This window comes from Mesoplodon mirus (assembly GCF_964341445.2).
Source record: "Mesoplodon mirus genome assembly, contig: SUPER_14_unloc_1, whole genome shotgun sequence".
NCBI classification, from domain to species: Eukaryota; Metazoa; Chordata; class Mammalia; order Artiodactyla; family Ziphiidae; genus Mesoplodon; species Mesoplodon mirus.
The window spans coordinates 3,933,326-3,953,341 of NW_028295795.1; the positions used below are offsets into that span (position 1 = coordinate 3,933,326).

Genomic DNA, 20,016 nt, shown 5'->3' on the forward strand with positions numbered 1-20,016 from the left:
GAGTATATATATCAGAATATATTAGATCTCTTTGATTTAGAAATCATATAATTGGAAGTTATTGATTGTGAGATTAAAATACCAAAAAGATGAACACCACATCAATGATGTCACTAAATTTTTTAATGGAAATTAGTGTACAGCTGTAAGAATTTGAGTTTTGATAGATTCCTATATTAATCTGAAGCCGGTGAAATGATGACAGGGACTTCCCTGGTGGTGCAGTGGCTAAGAATTCGCCTGCCATTGCAGGGGACACGGGTTCGAGCCCTGGTCCAGGAAGATCCCACATGCTGTGGAGCAACTAAGCCCGTGTGCCACAACTACTGAGGCTGTGTGCCACAACAACTGAAGCCTACGTGCTTAGAGCCTGTGCTCCGCAACAAGAGAAGCCACTGCAATGAGAAGCCCGTGCACCGCAACGAAGAGTAGCCCACACTCACTGCAACTAGAGAAAGCCCGCACGCAGCAACGAAGACCCAATGCAGCCCAAAATAAATAAATTAAATAAAAAATTTATTTTAAAAATTTATGACATATCATAATCGCAGGAGATACACAATATGGGCTTTGAGAGGTCACAGATTGTAGCCTTCATAGTATAATCAACCATAAATCTTTGTTAGTGTTTGTGTATGTGTGCATGTGCACACATGTATGTGTACATGCATAAGATCATGTGTAAAGGGATACTCTTCCAGAGTGGTTTTCCTAGGCAAGGAGCATTTTGTGATATTTTTCCATTTTATAACTTCATGTTATATTTTTTTCATTGAATAGTGGGTATTGCCAAAGCAGGAAATTATTTTAATAGAATTTGAAAAAGTATTAAATAATTATCCCTTGCAGTTAAGACCTCATATGATTGTTCTATATTGTCATAAGGCATATAAGATCAAAATTATGGTATGAACTCTGGAAGCCAATTTCAAAAACAAAACAGTTCTCAGATTATTTTGCATACACAGAAAAATTCATGAGTTTCAACAGTTGAAGCTTTATTATTTATGCTGTGCTTTAACTACAGATCCATAATAGGGAGAGGGAAAATCCTGGAGCTAGAAACAAAAGTGGATATACCTACATTGTGGAGGTTTAAAAAAAAAAGTTTCTCTTGTTGAAAAGATGCACATGAGGAGAGAACTGAGCATAATAGCAGAGGACCCTCTGGATGTGGCACCAGTAAGGACAAAGCAGGTTTGGATGGCATTCCATACGCAGACCAATGGTGGTATTTTTAATATAGTTGGTTAAAGGGCTTTATTTAGCAAGTTACAGTTGACCCTTGAACAATATGGGTTTGAACTGGGCAGGTCCACTTATATGCAGGGTTTTTTTTTTTTAATAGTAATTACTACAGTACTACATGATCTGTGGTTGGTTGAACCCATGGTTGCAGAATTGCAGATACAGAGGAACCACGGATATGGAAGTCTGACCATAAGTTATTTATACAGATCTGTCTACCCATCCATCCATCCGTCCACCCATCTGTAGAGAGAGAGAGGGAGTGAGTGCACGTGCTAGGTATTTACAGAAGTAGATATGGAAGTGCGAGGATATACAAACACACACATGTGTATGTGATGTATATAAGCATGTATATCCACGTTTCTATTTCAGGGCTGGAGCAAGGAAAGTGTAGAATGATCCTGGAGAAAATTTACTGTGCCAGAAAGTAGGAAAGAGTGGTGGGACGTGTAAAAAGATCCAGCTTGAAGAGACTCACACTGGGTAAATCTGAGCAATTTGACCCTAAAATAAATAATTATCATACAGAATATGAATAAAAAAAGAGGAAGGGAGGGAAGGAAGGGCTCTCATAATAGAATGCCAAACCATAAACATATAGAAGGAATGACGTAATGTAAAAATCATTATTTACAACCATCATAGTAATGATAGGTTCTGGCAAGAGTAATCAATGAATTATAAAACTACTGGTTGAAAGTTTACAAGGAGCAGGATGCTACAAAACCCCAAATATCTCTCCACAAAGTATTGATCACAACAAGAAATACAGTAGGTATAAATTTGGTGAACACTACCTTAGCCAAGAGGTGAACATTATCAATAACAGAACAAACGAACGTTTTAGATCTCTGGGGTATGATATACTGAGAAGGACGCAACGTTGCTTCAGGATTATTTCTGACAGAAATAAACAACCAGATCTTATCACAAGGAAGCATCCACGTTGAGAGTCTCCTGTTTCACAGTTATGACCACAGGGAGCATAACTGGCCAAAGGTCCCAGCTGCTGCTCTTAAATCCATCACCACGTTTGCCTGGAGGCCGGCCTTGCCCCTGATTGCTCCTAGTCAGCACAGCAGGGATCCTAAGGCAGGCCATTTCTTGGAGACCAGGATTCCTCTGTCCAGTGACCTTTTTTCAAGGACTCTGACAGCCTTGAAGGATTTTACGTAGATGACAAGGCAGTCTCGGATGATTTACCAAATCTTTCTTCCAAATCTTCACTCAGGGTCAGACTTGCACTATGCGCTGATAGTTCTGCCAGCCTTCCAGAGCTCCCTGCCATTTTCTCTCCGATGTTTCCCCTAATGAAATATTTGTTCATTAAAGTCTTTCTCAGCACTTTGCCGTCTAGTTCTTGGAGGACCAGGACAAACCCCAAACCCTAGAAGCATCCCTTTTTGGCTCTTTCTAGTAACCTTCCTTTCCATATGGTAGCCACTAATTTGTAATGGTGTAGATTCACTTAGCCTATTTTGTACTTGATATAAATGGAGTCATGTAATAGGTGCTATTTTGTGTTGGCTTCATTTGCTCCACAGTATATCCATGACATTTATCCATATTGATGGGAGTGGATACCGTTGATTCATTTTCATTGGTGGATATTATTGCAGTGTGTAAACATATCAAAATCTATTTATTAATCCCATTATTGGTGGGTATTGGGTACTTCCCCATTCTTGGCTATCACAGTTAGTGGTGATGTGAGCAATCTAGAATGTGCCTTGTGCACTTGTTTGAGGGATATTTCTATGGGTGGAACCAAAGGGTTATAGGGTATATGTTCAACTTTGGTAGATACAGTTGACCCTTGAAGAATGCATGGGCATGAGGGATGCATCTGAGTCTTTTATTCCATAGATGTTTTTAAAATCTCTCTCACTTTTGGCCCAAGAGTGCTGCGTTTGGGTTTACGGTGTTTCTTAACTTTGAAATAGTCCAATTTTTCAATTTTTTCTTTCACAGTTGGTGATTTTTTTGGTCTTAAGAAATTCTTCCTACTCCAAGGCAAAAAGGCTGTTATCTTACGTTTCTTTCCTAAGGCATCATTGTTTACTTTTCAAATTTAAGTCTGCAGATCTTCTGGAATTTATATTTTTATATCCTATGCAGTAATGATTAATATTTTTCCCATATGGATATCCAGCTGACTGAGAACCAATAGTTGACCCTTGGACAACATGGGTTTAAACTACACAAGTGCACTTATACGAGGATTTTTTTGAATAGTAAATACTGCACTACTACACGATCCAAGGTTGGTTCAATCCTCAGATGCAGAATTGCCGATTATGGAGAAACCATGTACGTACAGAGGACTGGCTATAAGTTATACTTGGATTTTCAACTTAGCAGAGGGTTGGCACCCCTAACCCCCTTGAACCCTAGTTCAAGGATCAACTGTATTAACAAGAGTTCTTCCCCCTCTCTGCTGCAGTGTTTTCTTTTCTTTCTTTTTTCTTTTGGCCGTGCTGCGTGGCTTGCAGGATCTCAGTTCCCTGACCAGGGATTGAACCAGGGTCACCACAGTGAAAGCGCCAAATCCTTACCACTAGACCACCAGGGAGCTCCCTGCAGTGTTTTCTTTTTACACGTTGTTATAATGTCTGTTTCAACATGGATTTTGATGTCTATTATCTTGTCTATCCTTGAGCAAACACCAGACTATCTTATATTGTAGATTTATAGTAAGGTTTAATGTGACTAATATCTTTCTTTTCATTCTTCTTTCAGATTGTCCCAGCTCTTCTTTTATTTTTTATTTTTATGTTTTTTTAGATGTTGGGGGTAGGAGTTTATTTACTTATTTTTGCTGTGTTGGGTCTTCGTTTCTGTGCGAGGGCTTTCTTTAGTTGTGGCAAGCGGGGGCCACTCCTCATCGTGGTGCGTGGGCCTCACTATCACGGCCTCTTGTTGGGGAGCACAGGCTCCAGACGCGCAGGCTCAGTACGTGGCTCACGGGCCTAGTTGCTCCGTGGCATGTGGGATCTTCCCAGACCAGGGCTCAAACCCGTGTCCCCTGCATTAGCAGGCAGATTCTCAACCACTGCGCCACCAGGGAAGCCCCCAGCTCTTCTTGTAGCTCTTTGCTTTCCCACATAATATTTGTAAACATCTCATCAATTTCCAAGGGAAAAAATGCTGATGTTTTTATTGGGGTTTGATTGAGCCTATAGATCATTTTGAGGATTACTGATATCTTTGTAATATTGAATCTTCAAGCCATGAATATCACTATTTTTAAGAATTTCTCTTGGAGAAAAATAAAAGTGGATCCCCTGTAATAAAATGTACATAAATAGACTCCAAAATATTTAAAGGACCTACATGTGAAAGATAAGTCTAGAAAGTTAATTTTTAAAAGGTAGAAATATATTTTTTCACCTGAGGAGTTTCAGAAGCACAGATGTTAAGAAATTATTGGTTTATTATCTTATAATTAAAGATTTCTATTCCATGAAGAACACAATAGAAAAATTTTAGAAACACGTGCCCAATTAGGAAAGGATACTTGTAATTGGTAAAACTGAAAAGGTATTAATAATCAGAATATGTAATAGAAATGAGGAAGAAAAAGACAGCATCCACATTAGAAAATGGGGCAAAAGTTTTAAGTAGACACTTATAGATGAAGCTACCAAGCATTTGAAGAAAAGATCAAACTTATTAGAAATCAGAGAAATTTAACTAAAACAAGATACTACTATACATTTAATACACTAGCAAAACGGTGATGAGTCGTCCAAATGAAGGTAAGTGGTTGCACAAAAACCTGACGTGCAACTCTTTGGTAATCTGGACTGGTGTAGCCGTTCAGGAAGTCAATCTGGCTATATTATTAAAGTATACATATTTGCTATGAAATAATTTCACTCGGGTATGTGTTCCAAAGAAATTCTCAGATACGTCTATAAACAAATGTAAGAAGATGTTTATTTTATTATCATTGGCATGGCAGTTGGAAGAGTACAGGTAAAATGTGGGTGCAGAAAATGGAACTCTATGAAACAAATTAGATAGAGGGGTGAATGTTTTTTTTGTTTGTTTGTTTTTCTGCAGTACGTGGGCCTCTCGCTGTTGTGGCCTCTCCCGCTGCGGAGCACAGGCTCCGGACGTGCAGGCTCAGCAGCCATGGCTCACGGGCCCAGCCGCTCCACGGCATGTGGGATTTTCCCAGACTGGGGCATGAACCCGCGTCCCCTGCATCGGCAGGCAGACTCTCAACCACTGTGCCACCAGGGAAGCCTGGATGGGTGAATCTTAAAAATATACTCCTGAATGAAGGAAATAAACACCAGAATGAATTTTATGACACAATATTATTTATATGAATTGAAAATATACACAAGTGCACATTTTGCACAAGAACACACCCAAAAGAAAACACATCAAACAAATTAGAATGGTAGCTTACGGGGTAGAGAAGGGAGTGGAGGGTGCCATAGGGAACAGGAGGTGAATAAATAAAACTTAATCATGTTACCGTATTTCATCATGCTATATCCAAGATTTCACTTTCCTTGTAGTGGAAAGAAATCCTGTGTGCTATGTTGGCTTAAGTCAGGAATAGTTCTTGGAGGATATTTTCCTGAAAGAATTTGGAACACATTTTTGAAAAAATCTTTGTTTATACTATGGATGATCTTTTTTTGTTTGTTTTGTTTGTTTCTTTAATTTCTGTTTTGTGGGTGTGTGTGGGATCTACTTTATTTTTGTATTTCATTCATCTGATCTTATATTTTTCCATCTGCCTTCTTCAGTTTTATTATTCATTTATTAATTTCCTGAAATGGATGTTTTCTGAATCAATTTTCAACTTCCTTTCTACTTTATTTGTTTTGTTTTGTTTTGTTTTTGTTTTCCTTGCTGTACGCGGGCCTCTCACTGTTGTGGCCTCTCCCGTTGCGGAGCACAGGCTCCGGACGCCCAGGCTCAGCAGCCATGGCTCACGGGCCCAGCCGCTCCGTGGTATGTGGGATCTTCCCGGACCAGGGCACGAACCCATGTCCCCTGCATCGGCAGGCGGACTCTCAACCACTGCGCCACCAGGGAAGCCCCCCTTGCTACTTTAATATATGCTTTTAAGGCTCAACATTTCCCTCTATGTATGTGTTCCAATCTCCAGATCCAATTATGAATTTGAATGTTTCTCTTCATGGTTCTGTCAATGTTTGCTTTATAAAGTATCAGCTGAAGTTATTAGTTTCTGAGAATTTGAAACTTTTATGACTGTGAAGTGTCCCTCCGTATGTCAAGTAATGCTTTTTCCTTCCCCTTAAAGTTCACTTGGTCAAATAGCAATGTCACAGATTTTATAATTACAGAAATAACTTGAGACCTAGGATGTTGATGTCTGTCTCTAGAAAGGATTTTCCCTTGCTTCTGCACGGGTTGTAAGATGCTAACAAAACACGTTCACCTTTACACAATGTCAGGGAATGAGGTGTTTTGGCGTTTGGCTTCAGTCCCTGCCAAAGAAAGCCCAGTTTCCTTCTCCCCTTATTCCAATGGTGAAACTCTTTGGGGTTTACCAGGTAGCCTTCGTGGCTGTTAATGCTTTTATGTCGCTTAGCCTCTTGAAGACGTCCAAAATTCGACTGAGTTTGTACGCCTTTCAATGAACAGAATCTACACTCTTCTGAGGCCTACACAGTAGAACGGCAAGACGGCCTGAGACCTTCTCAGGGATTCCGGAAAGTGAAAACCAGAGTGAAAACATGTAGTCCAGAGCTCGTGCCGGTAGACACCCCCGCACCCACCCTTGCATTCTGGGACATGTAGTCCAGAGCTCGTAAACTCGTGTAGCCCCATATACTGCAGCTACAGTAACGCCTCGCTGTAAAGGTTTACCCGCGGAATTCTGGGAAATATGGTCCAGGAGTTCCGGGTTAGTCGCAGGCACTTCCGCCCCAGGAGGACACGTAGCAGCCATGTTCTGCCTGGTGACGGTGTTTCAGGTCCGCTCTTCACGACCCATTCAAGCTTCCCCTTTGCAGACCTTTCATTTGGGGAGAAAGAGGAGGAGCGGCTAAAAGCGGAGGTTTGAGGGCCTGGAGTGGTGATGTACGTCCCGCGGGCGGAGCTTCTTTGCGTTTGGTAACGTAGCCGGGATGGGGTGGGCTCAGGTCGTGCCTCCTGGGGTTTGAGGGTCTCCCCGGTTTTCTTCACCCCTAACCTGACCCCGTCCCCCACCTATGAGCTAGCCCTACCGCTTCATACGGCGTCACACTGGGTGAGTTGCTTAACTCCTCTGTGCCTCCGTTGCTGTTCGGTAAAAGGGGGGGAAAAGGAATGCCTTGTTAATATAGTGTTGTGAGGAGAAACGAGATAGCACAAGTAAAAGGTCTACAACTGCCTGATACATTGTTGGTATTAATACTACGCTAATTCGGGAGGCACCCATTTCGCAGCGGGATTCTGTGAGCCCAGGAAGCTGAATTGTCCTGGACTCCTGGCCTGTTTTGGAAGGAGAGGACTTCTAGCTGGTACGGGGGCGGAAGGGGGTGCGGTATGAATTAGTGGGGATGGAAACACAGCCCTGGTATTTCACAGTCTCCTTTCCTTCCCCAGCCCTGGCTTCTCCAAAAGCACTGCGCGGAGGAAGAGGCAGCAGAGCCCCACGTGAGTAGGACTTGGCATTCTTCCTACTTAAGATATTCCTATAAATTGTAGAACGTATGAGACATGGGTAAGGATGATAACTGAGCCTTGGTCACTAATTTCCATTCTAAAAGCTTTATGCAAATGAACACATTTCCATCAGGCGGTGGCTCTGTGAATTGGTACTGCTGTTTTCTCTACTTTAAGGCAGGGAACACAACCCTGTTGGCCCATCCTCACCCAGATGGTAGGAGGCAGAGCTGGGGTTGGGACCCAGGCAGTTTGAGTCCAGCAGCTGAGTTTGCTAATCCCTTTGGTATATTCTCTTTGAGCATAGGGTACTGGCTAGGATCATATCATGAAAGGAGGTTGGGACTTAATTGTGGGGACCTTGAGAGCAAGGTTTAGGCTATTTTATGAGTGTTTAAGATAGTTTTCTCAACTGGGTCATTTATTTTATTTCAAATAATATGTATATCATAGAAGTAGCATAATCATTATGGAAAAATGCAGATATATACATAAAGAAAAATTTTAATTATCTGTAACTTTAGGATGTAAAGATAACAGTTGTTAATGTTTTAGTGCCTTTTTGTCTGGTTACTCTTTGTGTATGTTTCTGTGTAGTGGAGGCTGTTTTTTGTGGGACTGATGTTACACTGCAGTGCTACTCAAATTGTGTTCCACAAACCAGCGGCATTGGCATCACTTGGATAGAAATGCCCAGCCTTGAGCCCCATTCGAGACGTTCTGATTTATAATTTCTGCGTAGGGGGTCCAGGAGGCTGCATTCCAACAAGATCCCGCAGTAATTCACATGCACGTGAAAATTCGAGAAGCTCAAGAGAGGGTCTTTTCTGGAAACTGAGGCCAAGGAAATTGACCCTGCTGGATGTCACAGATAAAACTGAGCTGGCTTCACCAAAGGCCTACTTAGTCCAATGATTTTATTCCCCCACTAATTATTGTCAACTGTCAGGGCCCCTTTCAGAATCCTGAATTGAGCAGAAGACAGCTAGCAAGTGTAGAGTCAAAATGGAGGTCGTTAGAAGTTGTGAAGATATCTCTCTCCCAAGCTTTGGGGAGTGGAATCATTGCCATCTTTTGTACTAGATCAAACCCGGGCCCCCTGCATTGGGAATGTGGCGTCTTATCCACTGCACCACCAGGGAAGTCTCCCATTTATTTCTTAAACGTTCCTATATTTATAATGATATAATTACAATTCAGATTCCTGTCTTTTTTTCATTTGAATTAGGTATGGACTGTCAAACTATTTTTTATTGTTGTTGCAGAATCCTGGCTTTTATTAGTTCTCTTTACCTCTGTGCATAATTGTCAAAAGGGTACTTCCTGTTTAAAAAGAAACTTAACGTATTTTTATACCTTTTGTAAAAAGTTGTCCATGTCAATTTAAATATTATTGTTGCAGTCACAAAATCTTTAGGAAGACAAGCAGAGATTTTCAGAAGTCTATAAAGACTCTCACATAACAGGGCAACAACGTACGACCTCCACATGTCTGACAGTCTTCTGTTGGTAGAAATCACATCTCTAAGGATAATTTCTAACTAAAATATCATCTGCTTTACCGCAGTTGCTAAGAAATAAGAAACCCTGACAGTGGTGTTCTCAGAGCTTCCTACCTTATGACGATCTCACGAGGTGGATGCCCGTGTTCTCCCCTACTGGCAGAAGACAGAACTGAGGCGAAGAGATGTGAATAATTTGCCCAGGGTGACACTGCTAGTGAATGGCGTAGCCTGATCAGAGCCCATGCATATTGACTCCAAAACCTACTCTGACTTACATGGTCTCTGTTTACCCCATACCCAGAATAAGAATGACCCCTGTGGAAGCTGCAGGCACACTGTGAGGGGGCCACTGTGTATGGCTGGGCAGGTCATTCCTCACACAGCCACTGAGGGGGTTCACGGGGGCATCTGGTATCTGCGTGGGGCTCTGCTCATCAAGCATAATCAGCTGTAGCCACCCCGAGGACTGGGAGCCTTGGTAATTCACAATGAGCACCACGTGGGTTAGTGACTTCTTTTTCTTTAAACCAGTTTCCAGTTTGACTTCTTCTTTCCCTGTCTGTCTTGCTAGGACTCTGCACTGCCCCAGAAGGAGAGAGAAAATGAGCACATTCCAGGTGAGTAGAGCTTGCCTTTCTTGCTGTTAAAAACGCCATTTTTGTACTCAGGTTGGACACAGGTTTTCCTCTTTTTTTCTTTTTCTTTTTTTTTTTTTTGATTGGAGTATAGTTGATTTACAATGTATTAATTTCAGGTGTACAGCAAAGTGATTCAGTTATACATATATATACATATATTTTCAGATTCTTTTCCCTTATAGGTTATTACAAAATATTGGGTATAGTTCCATATGGGTTTTCTCTTTCAAGGAGAGTCTAAGCATATGAGGACCTGAGTGTGCCATGTGTGCTTTTTTTAAAATTCCTGTTAAATTTAATTGGTTTCGGTTTTAATTTTTGTTTTATTTCATCATTTTTTTTTATTTTACAAGTAAAAGAAAAATTAAGGGAAATGAAGGACATCTTCCAGTCTACTGCTTACCTGCTTACAAATTAGCTGCTTTTATATTTCTGTAATCTCTTCATCATATGTATTCATGGATGTGTATTCGTATTTATAACATAGATACAGTTTTAAATTGTTTTTTTCATTTAATACTAGCTAACATTCACTTTTAATTGCTTTATCATGTTCCTGCAAACTTATGCACCTATTTTTTTTTTTTTCTGGTATGCGGGCCTCTCACTGTTGTGGCCTCTCCCGTTGCGGGGCACAGGCTCCGGACGCGCAGGCTCAGCGGCCATGGCTCACGGGCCCAGCTGCTCCGCGGCATGTGGGATCTTCCCGGACCGGGGCACGAACCCGTGTCCCCTGCATCGGCAGGCGGACTCTCAACCACTGCGCCACCAGGGGAGCCCTGCACCTATTCTTTAAACTATTCTTTATGCACAGACATTTAGTTTAAAGACTTCTCCTGTTTTAGGAGCACTACAGTGACAGTGTTCCTGATTTAACCTTTTTCTCAAAATATCTGTTCTGAAGAATATTGCCCCTTTTTGCCCTTAACATAGTAGGTTTAGGTATTCAGAATTTAAGAGGTATGTTTTACATGTGGTGCCTTGGATGTTTTTTGGTAGAATATCCAAATACGGCAGAGCACAGCAGGATCAAACTGCTGCTTCACGCAGAAAAAATCAGGTATTGTTGGAAGTTTTCTCACGACCAGAGTTAGATTCAGTCTTCCCCATGCTTGAGTCAGACCCTTTGTGTATTTTATTTACTGGTTTGTTTCTTTTTCCATCTTATATTTTTTTCTAATCAGAGTAATGCATGACCTTAGTTTAAAAAGTCCAGTGGTACTTAAAGCACTTGTCACTGCATAGACAGCTCAGAACAATTGTATAAAGAGGTGCTTGGTTTCATCTTTGTTTTAAATATAAAGAATCGGGGTTGTGAAAAAAGGAGGAACCAACTCAGACTCACCCAGAAAACCAAGGGTCTGGAGTCAGAGTATTGCATTCAAGCGAAAGACAGAAACGGGGAAAGAGAGAGTTTTCATTCAGAGACCTGGCATGGCCTTTTGGTTAGTTTCCACATATAACACTCCTTCTCAGCTGGTTCCGACCTCAGTGAGAAAGCAGGTGCCATCAAATACTGCCAGGACTAAATTGGTAACTGTTTCTGGGGCACTTGGCAATAATAATTAAACAGTGAAAGCTTTTTAGTTCAGGATCCAGTGGTTAGAATTCTAGGGAGTTTACTTATGAGTTGTCTGAGAGCCCCAGGTAAACACACAAAGCTTTCTCTTTCATAGCTGCACGTCCAGTGAGGCTGAGGAAAGTCAGTGTGTGGCATTGGCAGGATGGAAGGAGGGGGTGCTGGGAAGTCTGCACACCTCACAGGAGCCGGAGCAACTTCCCATCCTCCTCGTCTCCTCGGGGCTGCCCCTCTTCCACTGGCCACTGGGTATAAGATTGAGGTGGTGTTGTTTGTCGTAGGAGGCGGTGACCTTCAAGGACGTGGCCGTGGCCTTCACAGAGGAGGAGCTGGGGCTGCTGGACTCGGCCCAGGCTGTGATGGTGGAACACTTCGGGAACCTGGTCTCAGTGGGTGAGGACAGCCTTTCTCTGCGAGTGTCTTTGTGACCTTGGTGTTTCAAGGCTTTGGGCCTCTTGAGGTGGTTCCCTGAGTTTGGGGACCAGACTTTTGCAATTCCTGTGGGACACGAGAGGATGTCTCTGGTCTTTCCAAACAGTGTGTTTCAGGTCCTTTTCAATTATTTTGTAAAAGAACTGTAAATCGGCAGTATCTTGCTGTACCTTGTGTATTCTTCTTCAGATTTCCCTCCCTGCCATTAGTGGATCATAAAGCCAATTTATTGAGCCCTACGTGTGACTTTTTAATGAAATAAAATAGTATAGAAAATATCAGAGTTTCTTAGGAAGAGTACAACACATTGCAGCAGAAACTCTGGGCGATGGCATGAGTGGTGTGAGAGCCAGTGGGAACAGATTTCATGAAAAGAGACATTGGTTAGATATAGGTCATTCAAGCTTCGTTTTAGTAATGTATACTTTTCTACCTGTGTATCTAGGTTGTGAAATAAATGCTGTTTCTTCAGTGGGTCGTGATACAAAGTTTGAAAAACACAGCTTTCAATACCTTGACTATGCAGTTGGAACTCAAATTTCTAGTAAACTTTCGCTCTAGCCCGTTCATGTTAACTTGTGACTTTCATGTTCTCATTCTTCAAACGAGATACAAAACATACAGAAAGAGAAGAGAGGCTTTGGTTGATGAATTCAGCAACCCAGATAGAAATTTAGGTGAGAACCAAGCAGCCGTGAGTTCCTGTGGTTAGCTCTCTATCTGTTTTGCTTCTCACCAGCCCTGTGCTGTCCATCACCTGGTCCCAGTTGGAAATCTCTTTCCAGGATTATTGCATAGTCTTTGTACTGGTCACCTGTTGCCACCCTTCTCCTCCCACAGTTTGTTCTTTAGGTGGCAAAGTGATCTTTTGTAACTTTAAGTCAGGTTATGTTCTTGTTTCAAAATTCTCTTGTGGCTTCTTTTACTTAGAATAAAAACCACTTAAAGTGGCTTCTAGAGCCTTCTGTGGGCTGCTGTTCGTTCTCCACCACCTCCCTGAATACACCACCTCTCCTCCCTCTTACCCTATCTTTTCCAGACCTGCAAAGGATGCTTCTGCCACAGAGCCTTTTCCTGGTCCTTCTCTCTGCCTGGAATACTCTTTCACCTGTAATCTTTTAGGCCTCTACTTCTTTCAGTCAGTCACCTTAAAGATGAGGAGGTGGCTGTCCTCTGACCACCCTATGGAAAATACAGTCCTCTCTTTCTTACTCTCTCTGCCCTGCCTTGTTTTGTCTCTAAGCGTTTCACTCATGTACATTTTGTTCACCTGTTTCTCACCTCTCTTTCTTCCACTGGAGGGTAATCCAGGAGTGCAGGAGGAATTCGGTCTGTTATATGTTTATTGCTCACTAGCCTCAGTGCTTAGCATAGTCTTGGTACATGACAGGAACTCTTAAATATTTCTTGAATAAACGAATGAGTTAATGGATAGAGAAATTAGCCTTCCATGAAAATAGCTAGTAGGCGGTGAACAAATCCGAGTGAATAAGGGATATTGCTAAATGTTTTTTTGTCTTCAAATGAATTCCTAGCCTAATTCTAACTTCTCAGGTGCCCATGATGTGTGTATGTGTGTGTTTGCCTTTCTGTACAAGTTGGCCCTCATCAACTTGCACAAAAAATATGTACAGAACCTGTAATTATAACCAAACTGAGTAAAATGCTTTCCCTGTGACTTTCCTTGAGCTCTCAGTAGCAGAGCAAATTCATTTGGGGAGGAAATACTGTTTTGAATGAGGATTCTTATGTCTACTTCTTAGGTAACCCTCCCATAGAAGGAAAGAAATTTCTACTTCCTTATCCCTTATACCAGGGGAGAACAGGTCTCAGAAAACAGCCAGCTGGTGAGTTAGCCTTTCCCTTAAAAGATTTGCCCCGCTGCGTCCCATTTGCCTCCTCCAAAGCCCACCTCACTAATAAGAAATCGATCTTTGTTAGCTGTACAAACATTTTGTGTGTGTGTGTGTGTGTGCATTTGTATGTATCTTGTAGAAGGCATTTTAGATAATGTCACCTTGAGTGCTTTGATCATTCTTTAATAGTTTCTAGTCTGTTTCTTCTCAATACTTATCACAGGCTATGGAATTTATTCCCAGCTCACTCATAAAGCCCATTCTTCACTTTGGAACTCATTCTTGTTAAAGACCAATGTATCTGTGTCCAAAAATTTTCCATGCTGTTTTTAAAGAGACAGCATTCTTCCCTAGCCTCTACATTTTGACTCCTGCTTGGCAGGGGGAGTGGAGGAACATATTAGGCAGCACAAATGCCTGAGAAGGATCCAGTGCATAGGTCTTCATGCTTTTTTTTAACCCCACTGATTCTTAGACCCTTTTTTAAAATTAATTAATTGTTGGTTGCATTGGGTCTTGGTTGCTGCATATGGGCTTTTCTCTCGTTGTGGTGAGTGGGAGCAGCTCTTCGTTGTGGTGCGCAGGCTTCTCATTGCAGTGGCTTCTCTTGTTTCAGAGCACGGTCTCTAGGAACGCGGGCTTCAGTAGTTGTGGCACGTGGGCTCAGTAGTTGTGGCTCACGGGCTTAGTTGCTCTGCGGCATGTGGGATCTTCCCGGACCAGGGCTCGAACCTGTGTCCCCTGCACTGGCAGGCAGATTATTAACCACTGTGCCACCGGGGCAGTCCCGGGTTTTAGCCCCTTTCATATCCTCCTCAGCACTAACCCCCTTGGTGTGCTGCCGCCTCGGGTACAGCCTTTCAACTTAAGCCAAACTGTACTTTCCAGTCCTTTTCCTGTATCTGATACCTGACTTGTAAAAGCTGTTTCGCTTCTCTGACTTGGTTCAAACTTAACCTGGGATTCAGAATTGTAGAGAATCCTAGAAATCAAACTGAGTTCACCTGTGCATGCATTTCTTGAGCCCTGACTAACTGCTAGGCACTGTTAAAGCTGTGAGCACAGCAAAATGCTTGTCTTTATTGATACTGTGTTATGGTAGGAATGACATGTAATTTTTGAAAGATGATTGAAATAGTATGTCAGAGTAGTCATTTGGTTTTAAATGGGTTTCATTAATGCTAAGTATTTGGGAGTTTAACAGACCATCTCTTGGTTTCTGTTAGTATATAAACCAGAGAACTTCATTTGTCGTGCGAAAGATAAGCTGAACCATCCTGAGGTTCATTAAAGTCCCATACTGTGTCTTAAGTGTAAAATCTTGAATCTTTGAACAAAGCTTTCACGTGTCCACATCTCTGAATTCTCTGTCCCTCTAGAAGAAAACAATCAAAGTGAGTTGAGGGCCGTTCAAGACAGAGGATCACGTGAAGAGCTTTCCTGCTGGCAAATCTGGCAACAAATTGCAAATGACTTAACCAGATGCCAAGACTCCATGATAAATAGTTGTCAGTTCCACAAACAAGGTGATTCCCCCTGCCAGATTGGGGCAGGACTCTATTCAAATTTCTGAAGATGAGAACCGTATATTAAATGATAAAGCAGGTGATCCCAGTAGTCCTGGAAATCCAAGGTTTGCAACTTTGAGAGCCCAGGATTCTTGGAGGAAAACTTCATTGGCTGAGTCACAGAATTATCAGAATAGACACCAGCAAATTTCCATGAAAAATAAACTGTGTCAGTGTAAAGAGGATGTTGACACCATCAGTTGGATTTCACATCACCTTGATGCTCATGGAGTACACAAGGGTCAAAAACCTTACGGCTACAGTGATTATAGAAAAGATAGCACGAGGGTTTCAACACTGGATCAGAATACTATGATTCACACGGGACAAAAACCTTACCAGTGTAATGAATGTAAAGAAACCTTCACCGATCTCTCCACCTTTGATCTTCACCAGCAATTACACTCAAAAGAGAAGTCTCATACGTGCAGTGAGTGTGGAAAAGGCTTCCGTTACAGCTCGGTTCTTCATATTCATCAGAGAGTTCACGTGGGAGGAGAACACAGTGAGTGTGATGAGTGTGGCAAGGAGTTCAGTCAGAGCTCCCAGCTGCAGACTCCTCAGAAAGTCCACACTGTAGAGAAACCATTCAAATGTGGGGAATGTGGGAAAGGCTTCAGTCGTAGGTCAGCACTTAACTATTCATTGTAAAGTCCACACGGGAGAGAAACCTTATAATTGTGAGGAGTGTGGGAGGGCCTTCAGTCAGGCCTCTCACCTTCAGGACCATCAGAGAGTCCACACTGGGGAGAAACCATTCAAATGTGACACATGTGATAAGAGCTTCAGTCGGAATTCACACCTTCAGTCCCATCAGAGAGTCCATACGGGAGAGAAACCGTACAAATGTGAGGAGTGTGGGAAGGGCTTCATTTGTAGCTCAAATCTATACATTCATCAGAGGGTCCACACAGGAGAAAAACCCTACAAATGTGAGGAATGTGGGAAAGGCTTTAGTCGGCCTTCAAGTCTTCAGGCCCATCAGGGAGTCCACACTGGAGAGAAATCATACATACGTAATGTGTGTGGTAAAGGCTTTACTCTGAGTTCAAACCTTCAGGCACATCAAAGAGTCCATACAGGAGAGAAACCATACAACTGTAAGGAGTGTGGGAAGAGCTTCAGGAGGAACTCCCATTATCAAGTTCATCTGGTTGTCCACACAGGGGAGAAGCCCTATAAATGTGAGGTATGTGGGAAGGGCTTCCGTCAGAGTTCATATCTTCAAATCCATCAGAAGGCCCACAGTGTAGAGAAACCTTACAAGTGTGAGGAGTGTGGGCAGGGCTTCAATCAGAGTTCACGACTTCAGATCCACCAGCTGATCCATACCGGTGAGAAACCATACAAATGTGAAGAGTGTGGGAAGGGATTCAGTCGTAGAGCAGATCTTAAAATTCATTGCAGAATCCACACCGGAGAGAAACCGTATAATTGTGAGGAGTGTGGGAAAGTCTTCAAGCAGGCCTCAAATCTTCTGGCCCATGAGAGAGTCCACAGCAGAGAAAAACCATTCAAATGTGAAGAGTGTGGGAAGAGCTTTGGTCGGAGTTCACACCTTCAAGCCCATCAAAAAGTCCACACTGGAGAAAAGCCATACAAATGTGAGGAGTGTGGGAAGGGCTTCAAGTGGAGCCTGAACCTCGACATGCATCAGAGGGTCCACACAGGAGAGAAACCATATAAGTGTGGGGAGTGTGGGAAGCACTTCATTCAGGCCTCAAGTCTTCAGCTTCATCAAAGCGTCCACACTGGAGAGAAGCCGTACAGATGTGACAGATGCAGTAAGGTCTTCAGTCGGCCTTCACAGCTACAGTCTCATCAAAGAGTGCACACAGGGGAGAAGCCTTACAAGTGTGAGACCTGTGGTAAGAGCTTCAGTTGGCGCTCCAATCTTATAAGTCATCACAAAATGCATACTGGGGACACATTTTATGAAAGCAGCGAGAGTGGTAAGAACATCAAGGAACTGTCAGAGGATAGAAGTTCTACAAAATGTTGTTTTCAAAAAACTCACGTGCAACGTGAATTCTTGCAAGCGTCAGGTCTCATAGGAGAGAAAGTATTTTAACTTAGTTGGTGTTGAAGCAGTAGCTAAACAGATCCTAGTGTTCAGCAGAGCACACAGCAGAGATCCCTTCTGAGTGGTGCAGTAAGGGCTGCATTCAGAACTTTGACATTTATCAGATGTCACTTAGGAGATAGCACTTAGAAAGGAAAAGAGTTTGGTCTGGGCTTTAACAAAAGTGTAAGGATGAGCTAGTCAAAATTGATGTCCATGAGAATGTGCGCTCCATGAGGGCAGGGACTTGGCTGCTGAATGTACACAACCTTATCATTGACTAGTGCTTTTAGGTGTGCTCAGTACTTGTGTTTTAAATAAACCAAAAGGGGGAAATGTATAATATATGAAAGTTGTATCCAGATGGGGAAACCTGCAAAATAAAATTAATTCAGGACATGAACTTTTGTTGAAATACTGAAAACCACTGCAGAAAACCAATCTGCAATATATATTTTTTTAATTTATTTTTGGCTGCCTTGGGTCTTTATTGCTGCACGCAGGCTTTCTCTAGTTGCAGTGAGTGGGGGCTACTTTTCATTGCAGTGTGTGGGCTTCTCATTGCAGTGGCTTCTCTTTGTGGAGCACGGGCTCTAGGTGTGCAGGCTTCAGTAGTTGTGGCACGCGGCTGAGCTGCTGTGCAGCATGTGGGATCTTCCTGGACCAGGGCTCAAACCCGTGTCCCCTGCATTGGCAGGCAGATTCTTAACCACTACGCCACCAGGGAAGGGAAGCCCCCCAATCTTCAATATTAATATGCTATTAGCCTATCGCAACTGGCTCCTTGCCTCCCGCAGCCTCTGTTCTCAAGTTGGGTGGTTATTTGAGACCCCGTCTAGTTTTCCAAGGACTGTGTTCAGTAGAAATTGAACTACCTTGTGATTTTTTTTTTCTGATGGTACAGAGTGAAAAAACATGATTAACTTTGCAACAACAGTAACTGCATAGTATACAATTGATTTTTTGTCTGTCAATATTAAGGCAGGGTTTACTGTAACACTTTGAAAGTGTCACAAAAATTGTTTGTCCCTAGAAAAAAAAATTTTTAGTTGACCTTGAACTTACTGATTTCTAATTCTCTGCATTTTCATCCAGACTTTGAAATGTTTGCCTTCTAATTATTGTAGCATTTCTTCTAAAGTTCTCAGGTAGGGGCTATGCCATATTCTTCCCCCACATCCATGAGGCAAATACCCAGAAAACTTGTAGGAATCTGATAAAATTATCCAGTGTATTATTGAGACAAGACTGACATTTATGTGCTTTTCCCTATTGGTTGCAGTAAAGCATGGTTTCAGGAAAGGAGTATATATATCAGAATATATTAGATCTCTTTGATTTAGAAATCATATAATTGGAAGTTATTGATTGTGAGATTAAAATACCAAAAAGATGAACACCACATCAATGATGTCACTAAATTTTTTAATGGAAATTAGTGTACAGCTGTAAGAATTTGAGTTTTGATAGATTCCTATATTAATCTGAAGCCGGTGAAATGATGACAGGGACTTCCCTGGTGGTACAGTGGCTAAGAATTCGCCTGCCAATGCAGGGGACACGGGTTCGAGCCCTGGTCCAGGAAGATCCCACATGCTGTGGAGCAACTAAGCCCGTGTGCCACAACTACTGAGGCTGTGTGCCACAACAACTGAAGCCTACGTGCTTAGAGCCTGTGCTCCGCAACAAGAGAAGCCACTGCAATGAGAAGCCCGCGCGCCGCAACGAAGAGTAGCCCACACTCACTGCAACTAGAGAAAGCCCGCACACAGCAACGAAGACCCAATGCAGCCCAAAATAAATAAATTAAATAAAAAGTTTATTTTAAAAATTTATGACATATCATAATCGCAGGAGATACACAATATGGGCTTTGAGAGGTCACAGATTGTAGCCTTCATAGTATAATCAACCATAAATCTTTGTTAGTGTTTGTGTATGTGTGCATGTGCACACATGTATGTGTACATGCATAAGATCATGTGTAAAGGGATACTCTTCCAGAGTGGTTTTCCTAGGCAAGGAGCATTTTGTGATATTTTTCCATTTTATAACTTCATGTTATATTTTTTTCATTGAATAGTGGGTATTGCCAAAGCAGGAAATTATTTTAATAGAATTTGAAAAAGTATTAAATAATTATCCCTTGCAGTTAAGACCTCATATGATTGTTCTATATTGTCATAAGGCATATAAGATCAAAATTATGGTATGAACTCTGGAAGCCAATTTCAAAAACAAAACAGTTCTCAGATTATTTTGCATACACAGAAAAATTCATGAGTTTCAACAGTTGAAGCTTTATTATTTATGCTGTGCTTTAACTACAGATCCATAATAGGGAGAGGGAAAATCCTGGAGCTGGAAACAAAAGTGGATATACCTACAGTGTGGAGGTTTAAAAAAAAAAGTTTCTCTTGTTGAAAAGATGCACATGAGGAGAGAACTGAGCATAATAGCAGAGGACCCTCTGGATGTGGAACCAGTAA

The 20,016-nt window shown here is 42.0% G+C and overlaps 1 protein-coding gene and 1 long non-coding RNA gene across 2 annotated transcripts in view; one reads left to right on the top strand and one right to left on the bottom strand.

The window, feature by feature from the left end:
- LOC309816131 (protein FAM170A-like) overlaps nucleotides 1-20,016 on the bottom strand; it is a gene marked incomplete at both ends in the record, with an annotated part of 592,257 nt that overhangs the window by 452,651 nt on the left and 119,590 nt on the right. The gene's annotated exons all lie outside the window — the stretch shown is intronic.
- Nucleotides 7,182-11,959, top strand: LOC309816133. The gene is made up of 4 exons (XR_014295969.1): nucleotides 7,182-7,353; nucleotides 7,828-7,878; nucleotides 9,964-10,009; nucleotides 11,891-11,959. It is a non-coding gene; the product is annotated as an uncharacterized lncRNA (long non-coding RNA).